General features: G+C 42.4%; 1 long non-coding RNA gene across 1 annotated transcript; it reads left to right on the top strand.

The window, feature by feature from the left end:
* Positions 1-340: 340 nt before the first annotated feature.
* Positions 341-11,797, top strand: LOC120865399. Its single transcript, XR_005721387.1, has 3 exons — positions 341-483; positions 2,599-2,608; positions 11,787-11,797. It is a non-coding gene; the product is annotated as an uncharacterized LOC120865399 (long non-coding RNA).
* Positions 11,798-17,260: the final 5,463 nt, after the last annotated feature.

The raw sequence follows: 17,260 nt of genomic DNA on the forward strand, positions 1-17,260 counted from the left end.
ATTCAACATCACAGCAATCCAAGTCTATGCCCTAACGACTAATGCTAAAGAAGATGAACTTGAACAACTTTATGAAGATGTACAAGACCTCCTAGAACTAACACCAAAAAAAAAAAGATGTCATTTTCATCATAGGGGACTGGAATGCAAAAGTAGGAAGTCAAGAAACACCTGGAGCAACAGGCAAATTTGGCCTTGGAGTACGGAATGAAGCAGGGCAAAGACTGACAGAGTTTTGCCAAGAGATTGCCCTGGTCAGGGCAAACACTCTTCTTCCAACACAAGAGATGACTCTACACATGGACATCACCAGATGGTCAGTACCGAAGTCAGATTCTTTGCAGCCAAAGATGGAGAACCTCTATACAGTCAGCAAAATGAAGCCCTGGAGCTGACTGTGGAGCTGATCATCAGCTTCTTATTGCATAATTAAGGCTCAAATTAAAGAAAGTAGGGAAAAGCACTAGACCTTTCAGGTATGACGTAAGTCAAATCCCTATGATTATACAGTGGAGCTGATGAATAGATTGAAGGGACTGGATCTGGTAGACAGAGTGCCTGAAGAACTGAACGGAGGTTCATAACATTATACAGGATGTGGTGACCAAAACAATCCCCAAGAAAAAGAAATGTAAGAAGGCAAAGTGGTTGTCTGAAGAGGTCTTAGAAATATCTGAGAAAAGAAGAGAAGTGAAAAGCAAAAGAGAAAGGGAAAGATACACCCAACTGAATGCTGAGTTCCAGAGAATAACAGTGACAGATAAGAAAGCCTGCTTAAGTGAACAATGCAAAGAAATAGAGGAAAACAATAGAATGGGAAAGTCTAGAGATCTCTCCAAGAAGATTAGAGATACCAGGGGAACATTTCATGCAAAGACAGGCAAAATAAAGGACAAAAACGGCAAGGACCTAACAGAAGCAGAAGAGGTGACAAGAATACAGAGAACTGAACGTAAAAGCCCTTAATGAGGCGGATAACCTTGATGGTGTAGTCACTCACCTAGAGCCAGGCATCCTGAAGTGTGAAGTCAAGTGAGCCTTAGAAAGCATTAGTGGAGCAAAGCTAGTGGAGGTGATGGAATTCCAGCTGAGCTATTTGAAATTCTAAAAGATGATGCTGTTAAAGTGCTTCACTCAATATGTTAACAAATCTGGAAAAACTCAGCAATGGCCATAGGACTGGAAAAGGTCAGTTTTCTTTCCCATCCCAAAGAAAGGCAAGAATGTTCAAATTACCATACAGTTGCACTCATTTCACATGCCACCAAGATTATATTATGCTCAAAATCCTTCAAGCTAGGTTTCAGCAGTACATGAACTAAGAACTTTCACATCTACAAGTGGGATTTAGAAAAGGCAGAGGAACCAGAGATCAAATTGCCAACATTTGCTGGATCAAAGAAAACGCAAAAGAATTACAGAAAAAGACTACTTCTGCTTCATTGACTATGTTGAAGCCTTTGACTGTGTAGGTCACAACAAACTGTGGAATATTATTAAAGAGATGGGAAAACCAGGCCACATTACCTGACTCCTTAGAAACCTGTATGCAGGACAAGAAACAACAGTTAGAACTGAACATGGAACAATGGACTGGTTCAAATTGGGAAAGGAGTATGCCAAGGCTGTATATTGTCACCCTGCTTAATTAACTTATATGCAGAGTACATCATATGAAATGCTGAGCTGGAGGACTCAAGTGGAATCAAGATTGCTGGGAGAAATATCAACAACCTCAGATATGCAGATGATACCACTTTAATGGCAGGAAGCAAAAAACTAAGCCTCTTGATGAAGGTGCAAGAGGAGAGTGAAAAAGGTGGCTTAAAACTCAACATTCAAAAAAGATCATGGCATCTGGTCCCATCTTTCATGGTAAATAGATGGGGAAACAGTGGAAACTGTCAGGTGTTATTTCTTGGACTCCAAAATCAATGCAGAAAATGACTGCAGCCATCAAATTAAAAGACACTTGCTCTTGGACAGAAAGCTATGACAAACCTAGACAGTGGTTTAAAAAGCAGAGACATCACGTTGCTGACCAAAGCCCATATAGTCAAAGCTGTGAGTTTTCCAGTAGTCATGTATGGATGTGAGAGTTGAACCATAAAGAAGGTTCAGCACCAAAGAATTGATGTTTTCGAACTGTGATGCTGCAGAACTCTTGAGAGTCCCTTGGACAGCAGGGAAGGTCCATCCAGTCAATCCAAAAGGAAATCAATCCTGAATATTTATTGGAAGGACTGGTGCTACAGCTCCAATATTTTGGCCACCTGATGCGAAGAGCTGACCCATTGGAAAAGACCCTGATGCTGGTAAAGATTTGAGTGCACGGGGAGAAGGGAGCAACAAAGGATGAGATGGTTGCATGGCATCACTGATTTAATGGACATGAGTCTGAGAAAACTCTGGGAGTGAAGGCCAGGGAAGCCTGGAGTGCTGCAGTTCATGAGGTCGCAGAGTCTGACAGAACTTAGGGACTGAACAACAACAGAGACCTTGGATGGGTCTCTTGGAATAAGGACTGGCAAGTAGACAGCTGGTATCCCAGATCAGATGCACATGACTGTGAGAGTGCCCCAGAGCCTCTCCAGCCAGCTATGTCAGAGTCTAGGTGTCCCTAGGTCTCCTGATGGCTCTGTGCTGTGCCTCATGGGAAGGGATCTGAAGTCTGCTGCCTTAATAAGGGTTGCATCCTGAGAGCCAGGCTTTCTCAGGTCAAGATGCAGATCGCAAGGCAGGGCTGTGATGCTCCTTGGGACCCCCTTTACAGAGTTGGGTGTCCCCAGGGACTCTAGCATGGAGGAAGGGTGGATGTCCGGTAAGCCTGAGCAGAGACAGAGGCTGGATTCATTGTCATTTTGTCCACCCTGGTATGGGAATAGCATGATGTAGAGACATCCAAGTCTGTGCCCTGAGACTGGGAGGCTGGCTAAATAACCATAAGTCTAATTCTTGCATTGCCCTGAGGGAATGTGAGTTCTTGGTTTCCTCTCTCAATCCCCTGTAGTAACAGGGTATTCCCAGTGGTGAATGATTTCCTATTATGGACCCATTCTAGGTAATAACGGAAGTAATGGTAAAGGTGAGAGAATTGTCTGACCCTGTGTTCAGTTGAGTTCAGTCGCTCAGTCATGTCTGCCTCTTTGTGACCCCATGGACTGTAGCACGCCAGGCTTCCCTGTTTATCACCAACTTCCAGAGTTTACTCAAACTCAAGTCCATTGAGTCGGTAATGCCAACAGCCATCTCATCCTCTGTCATCCCCTTCTCCTCCTGCCTTCAATCTTTCCCAGCATCAGGGTCTTTTCAAATGAGTCAGTTCTTCACATCAGGTGGCCAAAGCATTGGAGTTTCAGCTTCAGCATCAGTCCTTCAAATGAATATTGGACAGGACTCACAGAAGGGGCATATCCTCCAGAAATAGGAAGCTGACCCTCCAACCACTTTGGAGAGAGTAGCATAGATAGAAGGGAACAGGAGGATGGGAGGAGAAAGCAGTATGAAAGACATGGTAAGGAGTCTGCCTCATAGTCCTACCGGGAAGGCAGTGGCCAAGAGGAAATGGGCTCAGTGTTTTGCTTGAACCAGTATGTGCCTGAGTTTCACAGAAGTTGTCTTGCTTGAGGAGAAGTGTAATAACTGTCTGGTCCATTCTGTGACATCCTTATCCTGCCATGCAAGTCTTCAAGCAGCAGGTGCCCTAAAGGCTTGTGTGTGCCTCCCCGTGCCCACACAGTTTTAACTGGCCTGTTCCACAGCACAAGGGAGGTAGAGGAAAGAGAAGCTGTCACCTGCCTGGGAAGCAGCAATTGGGGCACAGTGGGCAGTGATGCCTGTAGAGCAAGCCAGGGGGTAACCCTGGCCAGAGCTCCTCAACTGCTTCCACAGCCACTCACCTGTTCACAGAGGGTTCAAGGAGACAAGAAATGAGAAATTGTAGAGGAGGCTCTAGAGGGAGTCAAGGTCCTTCCAACCATAGGGGGCGAGGACACTTAACTGAAGGAGGTCTTGGATCCAAGTCACAGCACCAAAATGTTGGCTTGGTTCCCTTGGTTCTTGTCTTGTCGCAGCAAAGAATTGAAATGGATAGCTCAAAAGGCAAGATTTATTGAGCAAGCAGTAAGCAGTACATTCTCAAGATATGAGAGCAACCAACCCCCACAGGAGTGTCCTGCCCCAATTTCCCTTTTTATATCCTTTGTTTCCTCCCCTGGGTGGTCCCTGTGGCCTGATTGGATGTGCTCTGTGCAAATGAGGTATGAGCCCAAGACCAATCAGGGAAGATGTGCTGGGTGAGTTTTCCTGCCAGAAATCTTCAGTTAGGCTCCTGGTTCTCCTTTTTTCCCAAGGTTTTTCCCTTTGTTCTCCCTCCAATGTGTGATCTCCTAGCTGCTGCTTTTTCTGACCCCTTTCTTCCTACTCTTAACTGCCTAACATAACCACGCCCCTGCCCCTGTAAAAGAGTTTTGTTGAATGCTTTGAGAACGTTTAGGGTTTTTGAGACATGAGTTACCTGTCTCCTTGCATGGACCTGACCTTTCTCTGCTCCAGACTCCAACGTTTTGGTTTGTTTTGCTTCACTGTGCATTGGGCACACAGACTTCGATTTGGTGACATGGTGACTGTGTTGGTGAAGGGGATGAGTGTGCAGATAGGCACTCAGTCCTGTGAACTGCAACCCCGGGAGAGTGAGACCGTGGGGTTCATGGTGGTGCTGACCATTGGTGAAGCAACTGGGCTAATGGCTGTGTGTTAATAGCCCCAAGCTCACCCCTCTCCCATCATAGCCTTCTTGCCCCTGTTACAGTCCTTCTTCTTTCATGAAGATGGGGTGTGGGCTGCCCAGAGATGACTCCCAGAAGTGGCTGGTCCTGAATTTGCCTGCTCTAGACCTCCTGGTAAATTACCAAAGTTGCTGGGTTTGGGAGTTGAACCAACCTTTATAGCATCTGTAAAGGTTTTAACTCAGAGGTTTCCTGAAGCAAGAACCCTGGTAAATCAGGACACAGCGGGAAAGCATTTTTCCATGTGAAGTGTCTCCAGCCAAGTGAGCTGACTGTGGGGCTGTCACTGATGTGTGAGTGCCTGGTTACCAGGGTTCCGAGTTCTGCTGGACTGTATTGTCAAGGAAGTGACTTCACTTCCTGGGGGCCCCTTACTTGAATCCCTTCCTCAGACACCTCTGCACACAGCCCTCTGGGGTTGTTCACTCCTTCTCGATGCAGCCCCATGTCTCAAACAGTTACACCACGCAGCCCTTTTCACAGCTCCCAGGAAAGGTCTGTGTGCAGTTCTGAGAAGGCAGACCTGGGTGCAGACTCAGCTCCCCATTCTTACCTGTTCTACATACTGGATACATCCTTGTGTTTCTCAGGACCTTTCTGTTTCCCCACTTGCACACTGGAGGCTGCTGTGGCATATACTTCTAAGGATGTCCTCAGGGATAGGTGGAATAACATCTGTAAAAGTGGAGGAGTAGCATCACAGGTTTGCAGCACCTCCAACCCCTTTTTCCTTTCTCTTATAATCTCCCCTTTGTCTGTTCCTCTTCTGACACCACACCACAGTCTAAATGTCTAATGTCACTGTGTGTGTATTTGCCAGTGTTCACTCCCTGAATGCCCAGTAGAAAGTTCTCCCCCAGTAGGGAGAAAAGGGCAAGAACTTTTTAAGATGTCAGGGTTTCTCATTACCAAAATAGCCCCTGTGGGAGAAGTCTGAGCCTGGCCTAGAATGTCATCAGTCAGTCAGTTCAGTCGCTCAGTCATGTCTGACTCTTTGTGACCCCATGGACTGCAGCACGCCAGGCCTCCCTGTCCATCACCAACTCCTGGAGTCCACCCAAACTCATGTCCATTGAGTCAGTGATGTCATCCAACCATCTCATCTGTTTTCCCCTTCTCCTGCCTTTGATCTTTCCCAGCATCAGGGTCTTTTCAAATGAGTCAGTTCTTTGCATCAGGTGGCCAAAGTATTGGAGTTTCAGCTTCAACATGAGTCCTTCCAATGTATATTCAGGACTGATTTCCTTTAGGATGGACTGGTTGAATATCCTTGCTGTCCAAGCGACTCTCAAGAGTCTGCTCCAACACCACAGTTCAAAAGCATTGATTCTTTGGTGCTCAGCTTTCTTTATAGTCCAACTCTCACATCCATACATGACAACTGAAAAACCATAGCTTTGACTAGACGGACCTTTGTTGGGAAAGTAACGTCTCTGCTTTTTAATATGCTCTCTAGGTTGGTCATAACTTTTCTTCCAAGGAGTAAGTGTCTTTTAATTTCTTGGCTGCACTCACCATCTGCAGTGATTTTGGAGCCCCTCAAAATAGTCTGCCACTGTTTCCACTGTTTCTCTATTTGCCTGAAAGAGATGGGACTGGATGCCATGATCTTTATTTTCTGAATGTTGAGCTTTAAGCCAGCTTTTTCACTCTCCTCTTTCACTCTCATCAAGAGGCTTTTTAGTTCTTCCTCACTTTCTGCCGTAAGGGTGATGTCATCTGCACACCTGAGGTTATTGGTATTTTTCCCAGCAATCTAGATTCCAACTTGTGCTTCATCCAGCCTAGCCTTTCTCATGATATACTCTGCATATAATTTAAATAAGCACAGTGACGATATACAGCCTTGACGTACTCCTTTTCCTATTTGGAACCAGTCTGTTGTTTCATGTCCAGTTCTAACTGTTGCCTCCTGACCTGCATACAGATTTTTCAAGAGGCAGGTCAGGTGTTCTGGTATTCCCATCCCTTTCAGAATTTTCCAGTTTATTGTGACCCACACAGTTAAACTGCTAGAAGGTCATAGCACACTCTTATTCTTGGACCCTGTCTGTCATGTGCCCCGCGCCAAACTCTGTCTCTCTACGGTCTTCATTTCAACTCTCCAATGAGAGAGATATTCAGAACTACAAAAACTAAACTCAGCATAGAGCTGTCCCTGGATCCCTCTTCCCTGGTTGTGGTGTGGACAGGGGTTCAATCAAGGTTCCCATAACATAGGCTTCTCCTAGGAAAAGAAGTTGTCAAATACCCATCTAAGCTACAAAATACTGTCCCTCATCCTCATGCCATCTATATATCTGCTCTAACCAGCACAGCCTTTTCCAGAGCCCCCAAAAGAACCTGGGTGCATCCAGGCCCCAGCTTTGAGGACACAGAGTTGGGATTGTACCTGGATCTGCCTTTTGCCAGTCTCTGGTTCTGGGTAAGGCAGTAAGCCTCTAAGGGCCTACCCCTTCTCCAGTCATGGGGGGACACTCTGTGGCCCCCATGTCCTGGTGGATACATCCTTGTGTCACCTCTTACTTTTTAATGTGGACTGGTCTTAGTATCTTATTCTGTTCCATAGAAGATGGCATAATGACACAAGGTCACTTCCAAGATTTGGTTGTCAGCAGTGTCTAAGCTCCTGTTCACCTTGTCTTGCTCTCTTTGTCTTCCTTTTTGTCTCCCCTTCTGTCTCTCTCTCCTGCTCTTTATCTGGTCCCTTGCTATCTGTAGAGGTCCATAGGGCCCAGAACTTGAGGAAATCGTGAGACAGAGGAGAACTCAGAACTTCAGTCCAGACTGAATCTTTACACTACCCTTCAGTGAGGTCAAATCCTGACTCAGTTTTATTCACAGCCCTGTAAACCTCTTGGGAGATACTACAGAACCAGCCAGCTGAGCCACGCTCTATTCTTGGTCCCAGAAACCTGAGGTAATAACTGTTTGTTGCTTAAGCCACCAGGTTTGGGAAATGTTGTCCCCCAGCAATAGATCACTAATCCAGTCATCACATACCTAGACCATGGTTTCCCCATACTCTTGTCCCCTTCTCTCTGCCCAAGGCCCCTTCAAGCCACACTGATCTTACTAAACTCATCTTAGGCCAAACACATTCTGGTTCCATGTCTCTACACAGCTGTGCATTTTTCTCTGCTAAACATCTCCAGACCTGTGGCTGACTGGCTGTTTCTTGTCATACTGCTAGAAATATTAATAGAAATGTCACTCTTGTCAAAGTGTCTTGCACAGAACACTCATATAACCATTTTAAATATGTATATATATTTTCCTTTTAAAAATCATGTTTATAGAAAAAAATATTCACCATATTGCACAAAATTAAAACAACAAAGTCCCCACTGATCTCCTTCAATATGTAAGGCAGTAGTTTATTTTTTTTATTTTTATTTTTTAAAAATTTATTTATTTTAATTGTAGGTAATTACTTAACAGTATTGTAGTGGTTTTGCCATACACTGACATGAATCAGCCATGGGTGTACAAGTGTTCCCCATGCTGAACCCCCCATTCCACCTCCCTCCCCATCCCACCCCTCTGGGTCATCCCAGTGCACCAGCCCTGAGCACCCTGTACCATGCATTGAAACTGGACTGGCGATCTGTTTCACCTATGACAATATATATGTTTCAATGCTATTCTCTCAAATCATCTCACCCTCGTCTTCTCCCACAGAGTCCAAAAGACTGTTCTATATATCTGTGTCTCTTTTGCTGTCTCACATATTGGGTTATCATTACCATCTTTCTAAATTCCATATACATGCATTAGTATACTGTATTGATGTTTTTCTTTCTGACTTACTTCACTCTGTATAATAGACTCCAGTTTCATCTACCTCATTAGAACTGATTCAAATGTATTCCTTTTAACGGCTATGTAATATTCCATTGTGTATATGCACCACATCTTTCTTATCCATTCGTCTGCTGATGGACATCTAGGTTGCTTCCATGTCCTGGCTATTATAAACAGTGCTGCAATGAACATTGGGGTACACGTGTTTATTTCAATTCTGGTTTCCTCAGTGTGTATGCCCAGCAGTGGGATTCCTGGGTCATATGGCAGTTCTATTTCCAGTTTTTTAAGGAAATCACCACACTGTTCTCCATAGTGGCTGTACCAGTTTGCATTCCTACCAACAGTGTAAGAGGGTTCCCTTTTCTCCACACCCTCTCCAGCATTTATTGTTTGTAGACTTTTGGATAGTAGCCATTCTGACCTGCATGAAATGGTACCTCATTGTGCTTTTGATTTGCATTTCTTTGATAATGAGTGATGTTGAACATCTATCTTTTCATGTGTTTGTTAGCCATCTCTATGTCTTCTTTGGAGAAATGTCTGTTTAGTTCTTTGGCCCACTTTTTTTATTGGGTCGTTTATTTTTTCTGGAATTGAGCTGTAGGAGTTGCTTGTATATACTTGAGATTAAGTCTTTGTCAGTTGCTTCATTTGCTATTATTTTCTCCCATTCTGAAGGCTGTCTTTTCACCTTGCTTATAGTTTCCTTCATTGTGCAAAAAGCTTTTAAGTTCAATTAGGTTCCATTTGTTTATTTTTGCTTTTATTTCCATTACTCTGGAAGGTGGGTCATAGAGGTGATTTGCCCCTTCTTCTCCTGCCATCAGTCTTTCCCAGGATCAGGGTCTGTGATTTATGTCGGAGAGTGTTTTGCCTATGTTTTCCTCTAGGAGTTTTATAGTCTCTGGTCTTACATTTAGATCTTTAATCCATTTTGAGTTTATTTTTGTGTATGGTGTTAGAAAGCGTTCTAGTTTCATTGTTTTACAAGTGGTTGACCCATTTTCCCAGCACCATTTAAAAAATAGATTGTCTTTTCTCCATTGTGTATTCTTGCCTCCTTTGTCAAAATAAGGTGTCCACAAGTGTGTGGATTTATCTCTGGGATTTCTAATTTGTTCCATTGATCTATATTTCTGTCTTTGTGCCAGTACCACACTGTCTTGATGACTGTAGCTTTGTAGTATAGCCTGAAGTCTGGCAGGTTGATTCCTCCAGTTCCATTCTTCTTTCTCAAGGTTGCTTTGGCTATTCTAGATTTTTTTGTATTTCCATACAAATTGTGAAATTATTTGTTCTACTTCTGTGAAAAATACCCTTGGTAGCTTGATAGGGATTGCATTGAATCTATAGATTGCTTTGGGTAGTATACTCATTTTCACTGTATTGATTCTTCCAATCCATGACCATGGTATATTTCTCCATCTATTTGTGTCCTCTTTGATTTCTTTCACCAGTGTTTTATAGTTTTCTATATATAGGCCTTTAGTTTCTTTAGGTAGATATATTCCTAAATATTTTATTCTTTTTGTTGCAATGGTGAGTGGAATTGTTTTCTTAATTTCTCTTTCTGTTGTCTCATTGTTAGTGTATAGGAATGCAAAGGATTTCTGTGTGTTAATTTTATGTCCTGCAACTTTACTGTATTCATTAATCTAGTAATTTTCTGGTGGAGTCTTTAGGGGTTTCTATGTAGAAGATCATGTCATCTGCAAACAGTGAGAGTTTTACTTCTTTTCCAATTTGGATTCCTTTTATTTCTTCTTCTGCTCTTATTGCTGTGGCAAAAACTTCCAAAACTATGTTGAATAGTAGTGGTGAGAGTGGGCACCCTTGTCTTGTTCCTGACTTTAGGGGAAATTCTTTCAATTTTTCAGCATTGAGGATAATGTTTGCTGTGGGTTTGTCATATATAGCTTTTATTATGTTTGAGGTATGTTTTTTCTATTCCTGCTTTCTGGAGGGTTTTTATCATAAAGGGATGTTGAATTTTGTCAAAGGTTTTCTCTGCATCTATTGAGATAATCGTATGGTTTTTATCTTTCAATTTGTTAATGTGGTGTATCACATTGATTGCTTTGTGCATATTGAAGAATTCTTGCATCCCTGGGATAAAGCCCAGTTGCTCATGATGTATAATCTTTTTAATACATTGTTGGATTCTGTTTGCTAGAATTTTGTTAAGAATTTTGCTTCTATGTTCATCAGTGATATTGGCCTGTAGTTTTCTTTTTTTTGTGGCATCTTTGTCTAGTTTTGGTATTAAGGTGATGGTGGCCTCATAGAATGAGTTTGGAAGTTTACCTTCCTCTGCAACTTTCTGGAAGAGTTTGAGTAGGATAGATGTTAGCTCTTCTCTAAATTTTTGGTGGAATTCAGTTGTGAAGCTGTTTGGTACTGGGCTTTTGTTTGCTGGAAGATTTCTGATTACAGTTTCAATTTCTGGGCTTGTGTTAAGATTTTCTATTTCTTCCTGGTTCAGTTTTGGAAAGTTGTACTTTTCTAAGAATTTATCCATTTATTTCAAGTTGTTTGGTTTGGTGGGCATTTATCATGTTCCTTTACCTGCTGAATATTTCTCTGCCTTTTCATCTTGTTTAGATTGCTGTGTTTGGGGTGGCCTTTCTGTATTTTGGCAGTTTGTGGTTCCTCTTTATTGTGGAGGTTCCTTGCTGTGGGTGGGGTTGGACGGGTGGCTTGTCAAGGTTTCCTAGTTAGGGAAGCTTGTGTCGGTGTCCACTAGTGAGTTTTGAGATGTCAGTGGGTTTGGTGTGACTGTGGGTACCCTGTATATTGAAGCTTAGGGCTATGTTCCTGTATTTCTGGTGAATTAGCATGGTATGTCTTGCTCTGGAACTTGTTGGCTCTTGGCCAACACTCAAGAGCCAATAGAATTGGCCTCATAGAATGAGTTTGGAAGATTACCTTCCTCTGCAATTTTCTGGAAGAGTTTGAGTAGGATAGGTGTTAGCTCTTCCCTAAATTTTTGGTAGAATTCATCTGTGGAGCCGTCTGGTCCTGGGGTTTTGTTTGTTGGAAGATTTCAGATTATGGTTTCGATTTCTGTGCTTGATGTGTCTGTTAAGATTTTCTATTTCTTCCTGGATCAGTTTTGGAAAGTTATACTTTTTAAAGAATTTGTCCATTTCTTCCAAGTTGTCCATTTGATTGGTATATAGTTGCTGATAGTAGTCTCTTGTGATCCTTTGCATCTCTTTGTTGTCTGTTGTGATTTCTCCATTTTCATTTCTAATTTTGTTGATTTGATTCTTCTCCCTTTGTTTCTTGATGAGTCTGGCTAATGGTTTGTCTATTTTATTTATCCTCCTGAAGACCAGCTTTTAGCTTTGTTTATTTTTAATATGGTCTCTTTTGTTTCTTTTGCATTTATTTCTGCCCTAATTTTTGTGATTTCTTTCCTTCTACTAACCTTGAGGTTCTTCATTTCTTCCTTTTATAGTTGCTTTAGGTGTAGAATTAGGTTATTTATTTGATTTCTCTCCTGTTTCTTGAGGTAGGCTTGTATTGCTATGAATCTTCACCTTAGCACTGCTTTTACTGAATCCCATAGGTTTTGGGTTGTTGTGTTTTCAGTTTCATTTGTTTCTATGCATATTTTGATTTCATTTTTTATTTCTTCTGTGATTTGTTGGTTATTCAGAAGTGTGTTGTTTAGCCTCTATGTTTGTATTTTTCATAGTTTTTTTTTTTCCTGTAGTTGACATCTAATCTTGTGATCAAAAAAGATGCTTGTTCACTTCAGTTCAGTCACTCAGTCATGTCCAACGCTTTGAGACCCCAAAAGCTGCAGCATGCCAGGCCTCCCTGTCCAACACCAACTCCTGGAGCCCACCCAAACTCATGTCCATTGAGTCGGTGATGCTATCCAACCATCTCATCCTCTGTCATCCCCTTCTCCTCCTGCCCTCAATCTTTCCCAGCATCAGGGTCTTTTCAAATGAGACAGCTCTTTGCATAAGGTGGCCAAAGTATTGGAGTTTCAGCTTCAACATTAGTCCTTCCATGAACACCCAGGATTGATCTTCTTTAGGATGGGCTGGTTGGATCTCTTTGCAGTCCAAGGGACTCTCAAGAGTCTTCTCCAACACCACAGTTCAAAAGCATCAATTCTTCTGTGCTCAGTTTTCTTTATAGTGCAACTCTCACATCCATACATGACCACAGGAAAAACCATAGCCTTGACCAGATGGACCTTTGTTGGCAAAGTAATGTCTCTGCGTTTGAATATGCTGTCTAGGTTGGTCATAACTTTCCTTCCAAGGAGTAAGCATCTTTTAATTTCATGGCTGCAATCACCATCTTCAGTGATTTTGGAGCCCCCAAAAATAAAGTCAGCCAGTGTTTCCACTGTTTCCCCATCTATTTCCCATGGAGTGATGGGACCGGATGCCATGATCTTTGTTTTCTGAATGTTGAGCTTTCAGCCAACTTTTTCACTCTCCTATTTCACTTTCATCAAGAGGCTCTTTAGTTCCTCTTTACTTTCAGCCATAAGGGGGGGGGTGTCATCTGCATATCTGAGATTATTGATATTTCTCCCAGCAGTCTTGATTCCAGCTTGAGCTTTGTCCAGCCCAGCATTTCTCATATTGTAGTCTACATAGAAGTTAAATAAGCATGGTGATGATATATAGCCTTGATGTACTCCTTTTCCTATTTGGAACCAGTCTCTTGTTCCATATTTGGTTCTAACTGTTGCTTCCTGATCTGCATACAGATTTCTCAAGAGACAGGTCAGCTGGTCTGGTATTCCCTTCTCTTTCAGAATTTTCCACTGTTTATTGTGATCCACACAGTGAAAGGCTATGGCATAGTCAATAAAGCAGAAATAGATGTTTTTCTGGAACTCTCTTGCTTTTTTGATGATCCAGTGGATGCTGGCAGTTTGATCTCTGCTTCCCCTGCCTTTTCTAAAATCACCTTGAATATCTGGAAGTTCATGGTTCACGTATTTCTGAAGCCTGGCTTGGAGAATTTTGAGCATTACTTTACTAGCATGTGAGACGAGTGCAATTGTGCAGTAGTTTGAGCAATCTTTTGCATTGCCTTTCTTTGGGATCAGAATGAAAACTGACCTTTTCCAGTCCTGTGGCCACTGCTGAATTTTCCAAATTTGCTGGCATATTGAGAGCAACACTTTCACAGCATCATCTTTGGGGATTTGAAATAGCTCAATTGGAATCCCATTCCCTCCACTAGCTTTGTTCGTAGTGATGCTTTCTAAGGCCCACTTGACTTCACCTTCCAGGATGTCTGGCTTTAAGTGAGCGATCACACCATTGTGATTAACTGGGTCATGGAGATCTTTTTTGTACAGTTCTTCTGTGTATTCTTGCCACCTCTTCTTAATATCTTCTCCTTCTGTCAGGTCTGTACCATTTCTGACCTTTATTGAGCCCATCCTTGCATGAAATGTTCCGTTGGTATTTCTAATTGTCTTGAAGAGATCTCTAGTCTTCCCCATTCTATTGTTTTCCTCTATTTCTTTGCATTGATTGCTGAGAAAGGCTTTCTTTTCTCTCCTTGCTGTTCCTTGTAACTCTGCTTTCAAATGGGTATATCTTTCCTTTTCTCCTTTGCTTTTCACTTTTCTTCTATTCACAGCTATTTGTAAGGCCTCCTCAGACAGCCATTTTGCTTTTTTGCATTTCTTTTCCATGGGGATGGTCTTGATCCCTGTCTCCTGTTCAGTGTTGTGAACCTCTGTCCATAGTTCATCAGGCACTCTATCAGATCTAGTCCCTTAAATCTATTTCTCACTTCCACTGTATAATCATAAGGGATTTGAGTTAGGTCATATCTGGATGGTCTAGTGGTTTTCCCCACTTTCTTCAATTTAAGTCTGAATTTGGCAATAAAGAGTTCATGATCTGAACCACAGTCAGCTCCTGGTCTTGTTTTTTTCTAACTGTATAGAGCTTCTCCATCTTCGGCTGCAAAGAATATAATCAATCTGATTTCGGTGTTGGCCATCTGGTGATGTCCATGTTTAAAGTGTTCTTTTGTGTTGTTGGAAGAGGGTGTTTGCTATGACCAGTGCATTGTCTTGGCAAAACTCTATTAACCTTTGACCTGCTTCATTCTGTATTCCAAGGCCAAATTTGCCTGTTACTCTAGGTGTTTCCTGACTTGTCTCTTTTGCATTCCAGTCCCCTGTAATGAAAAGGACATCTTTTTTTGGGTGTTAGCTCTAAAAGGTTTTATAGGTCTTCACAGAACTGTTCAACTTCAGCTTCTTCAGTGTTACTGGTCGGGGCATAGACTTGGATTATCATGATATTGAATGGTATGCCTTGGAAACGAACAGAGTTTATTCTGTAGTTTTTGAGATTGCATCCAAGTACTGCATTTTGGACTTTTTTGTTGACTATGATGGCTACTCCATTTCTTCTAAGGGATTCCTGCCCACAATAGTAGATAAAATGGTCATCTGATTTAAATTCACCCATTCCAGTCCATATTAGTTTGCTGATTCCTAGAATGTCGACGTTCACTCTTGCCATCTCCTATTTGACCACTTCCAATTTGCCTTTATTCATGGGTCTAACATTCCAGGTTCCTATGCAGTATTGCTCTTTACAGCATTGGACCTTGCTTCTATCACCAATCACATCCACAACCGGGTGTTGTTTTCGTTTTGGCACCATCCCTTCATTCTTTCTTAAGTTATTTCTCCACTGCTCTCCAGTATCATATTGGGCACCTATTGACCTGGGGAATTCATCTTTCAGTGTCCTATCTTTTTGCCTTTTCATACTGTTCATGGGGTTTTCAATGCAAGAATACTGAAATGGTTTGCCATTCCCTTCTCCAGTGGATCACATTCTGTCAGACCTCTTCACCATGACCAGTCCATCTTGGGTGGCCCCACATGGCATGGCCTAGTTTCATCGAGTTAGACAAGGCTGTGGTCCCTGTGATCAGATTGGCTAGTTTTCTGTGATTGTGCTTTCAGTCTGTCTGCCCTCTGATGCCCTCTCTCAGCGCCCACCATCTTACTTGGGTTTCTCTTACCTTGGACGTGGGGTATCTCTTCACGGCTGCTCCAGCAAACCTAAGCCACTGCTCCTGACCTTGGAGGTGGGGTATGTCCTCATAGCATGGCTCTTGACCTTGGACGTGGGGTATCTCCTCTCTGCTGCTTGCTGCTTCTGCACCACCCAACTGCCCACTAGCTGATCCTGTGCCACAGCTGCCTCTTGCCATTCAGTTGCTGTTCCCTGTCTTATCAGCTACTGTCTTACTTGGGTTTCTCTTGATTTGGATGTGGAGTATCTCCTCTCTGCTGCTTGCCACTCCTGCACCGTGCAGCCACCGCTTGTGGCTCCTGCACCAAAGATGCTTGAGATGATTTCCATTTTTTTGAATTTACCAAGGTTAGATTTATGGCCCAGGATGTGATCTATCTGGAGAAGGTTCCCTGTGCACTTGAGAAAAAGGTGAAATTCATTGTTTTAGTGTGAAATGTCCTATAGATATCAATTAGGTCTAACTGGTCCATTGTATCATTTAAGCTTGTGTTTCCTTGCTAATTTTCTGTTTAGTTGATCTATCCATAGATGTGAGTGAGGTATTAAAGTCTCCCAGTCTTATTGTGTTACTGTTAATTTCCCCTTTCATATTTGTTAGCATTTGCCTTACATATTGGAGAAGGCAATGGCAACCCACTCCAGTACTCTTGCCTGGAAAATCCCATGGACAGAGGAACCTGGTAGGCTGTAGTCCATGGGGTCACTAAGAGTCAAACACAACTGAGAGACTTCACTTTCACTTTTCACTTTCATGCATTGGAGAAGGAAATGGCAACCCACTCCAGTGTTCTTGCCTGGAGAATCCCAGGGATGGGGGAGCCTGGTGGGCTGCCATCTATGGCGTCGCATGGAGTTGGACACAACTGAAGTGACTTAGCAGCAGCAGCAGCAGCCGCCTTACATATAGTGGTACTCTTATGTTGGGTGCATATATATTTATAATTGTTATATCTTCTTCTTGGATTGATCCTTTGTTCATTGTGTAGTGTCCTCCTTTGTCTCTTTTCACGGCCTTTATTTCAAAGTCTATTTTTATCTGATATGAGTATTGCTACTTCTGCTTTCTTTCGGTCTCCATTTGCATGAAATATCTTTTTCCAGCCCTTCAGTTTCAGTCTGTATGTATCCCTAGGTTTGAAGTGGGTCTCTTGTAGACAGCATATATAGGGGTCTTGTTTTTGTATCCATTCAGCCAGTCTTTATCTTTTGGATGGGGCATTCAACCTATTTACATTTAAGGTAATTATTGATAAGTATGATCCCGTTGCCATTTACTTTGTTGTTTTGGGTTCAGGTTTATAAACTTTTTCTGTGTTTTCTGTCTAGAGAAGATCCTCTAGCATTTCTTGGAGAGCTGGTTTGGTGGCGCTGAATTCTCTCAGCTTTTGGTTGTCTGTAAAGCTTTTGATTTCTTCTTCATATTAGAATGAGATCCTTGCTGGGTACAGTAATATGGGTTGTAGGTTTTTCTCTTTCATCACTTTAAGTATGTCCTGCCATTCCCTCCTGGCTTGAAGAGTTTCTTTTGAAAGATCAGCTGTTATTCTTATGGGGATCCCCTTGTGGGTTAATTGTTGTTTTTCTCTTGCTGCTTTTAATACTTTTTCTTTGTGT

This window comes from Oryx dammah, unplaced genomic scaffold, assembly GCF_014754425.2.
Source record: "Oryx dammah isolate SB20612 unplaced genomic scaffold, SCBI_Odam_1.1 HiC_scaffold_6, whole genome shotgun sequence".
NCBI lineage: Eukaryota > Metazoa > Chordata > Mammalia > Artiodactyla > Bovidae > Oryx > Oryx dammah.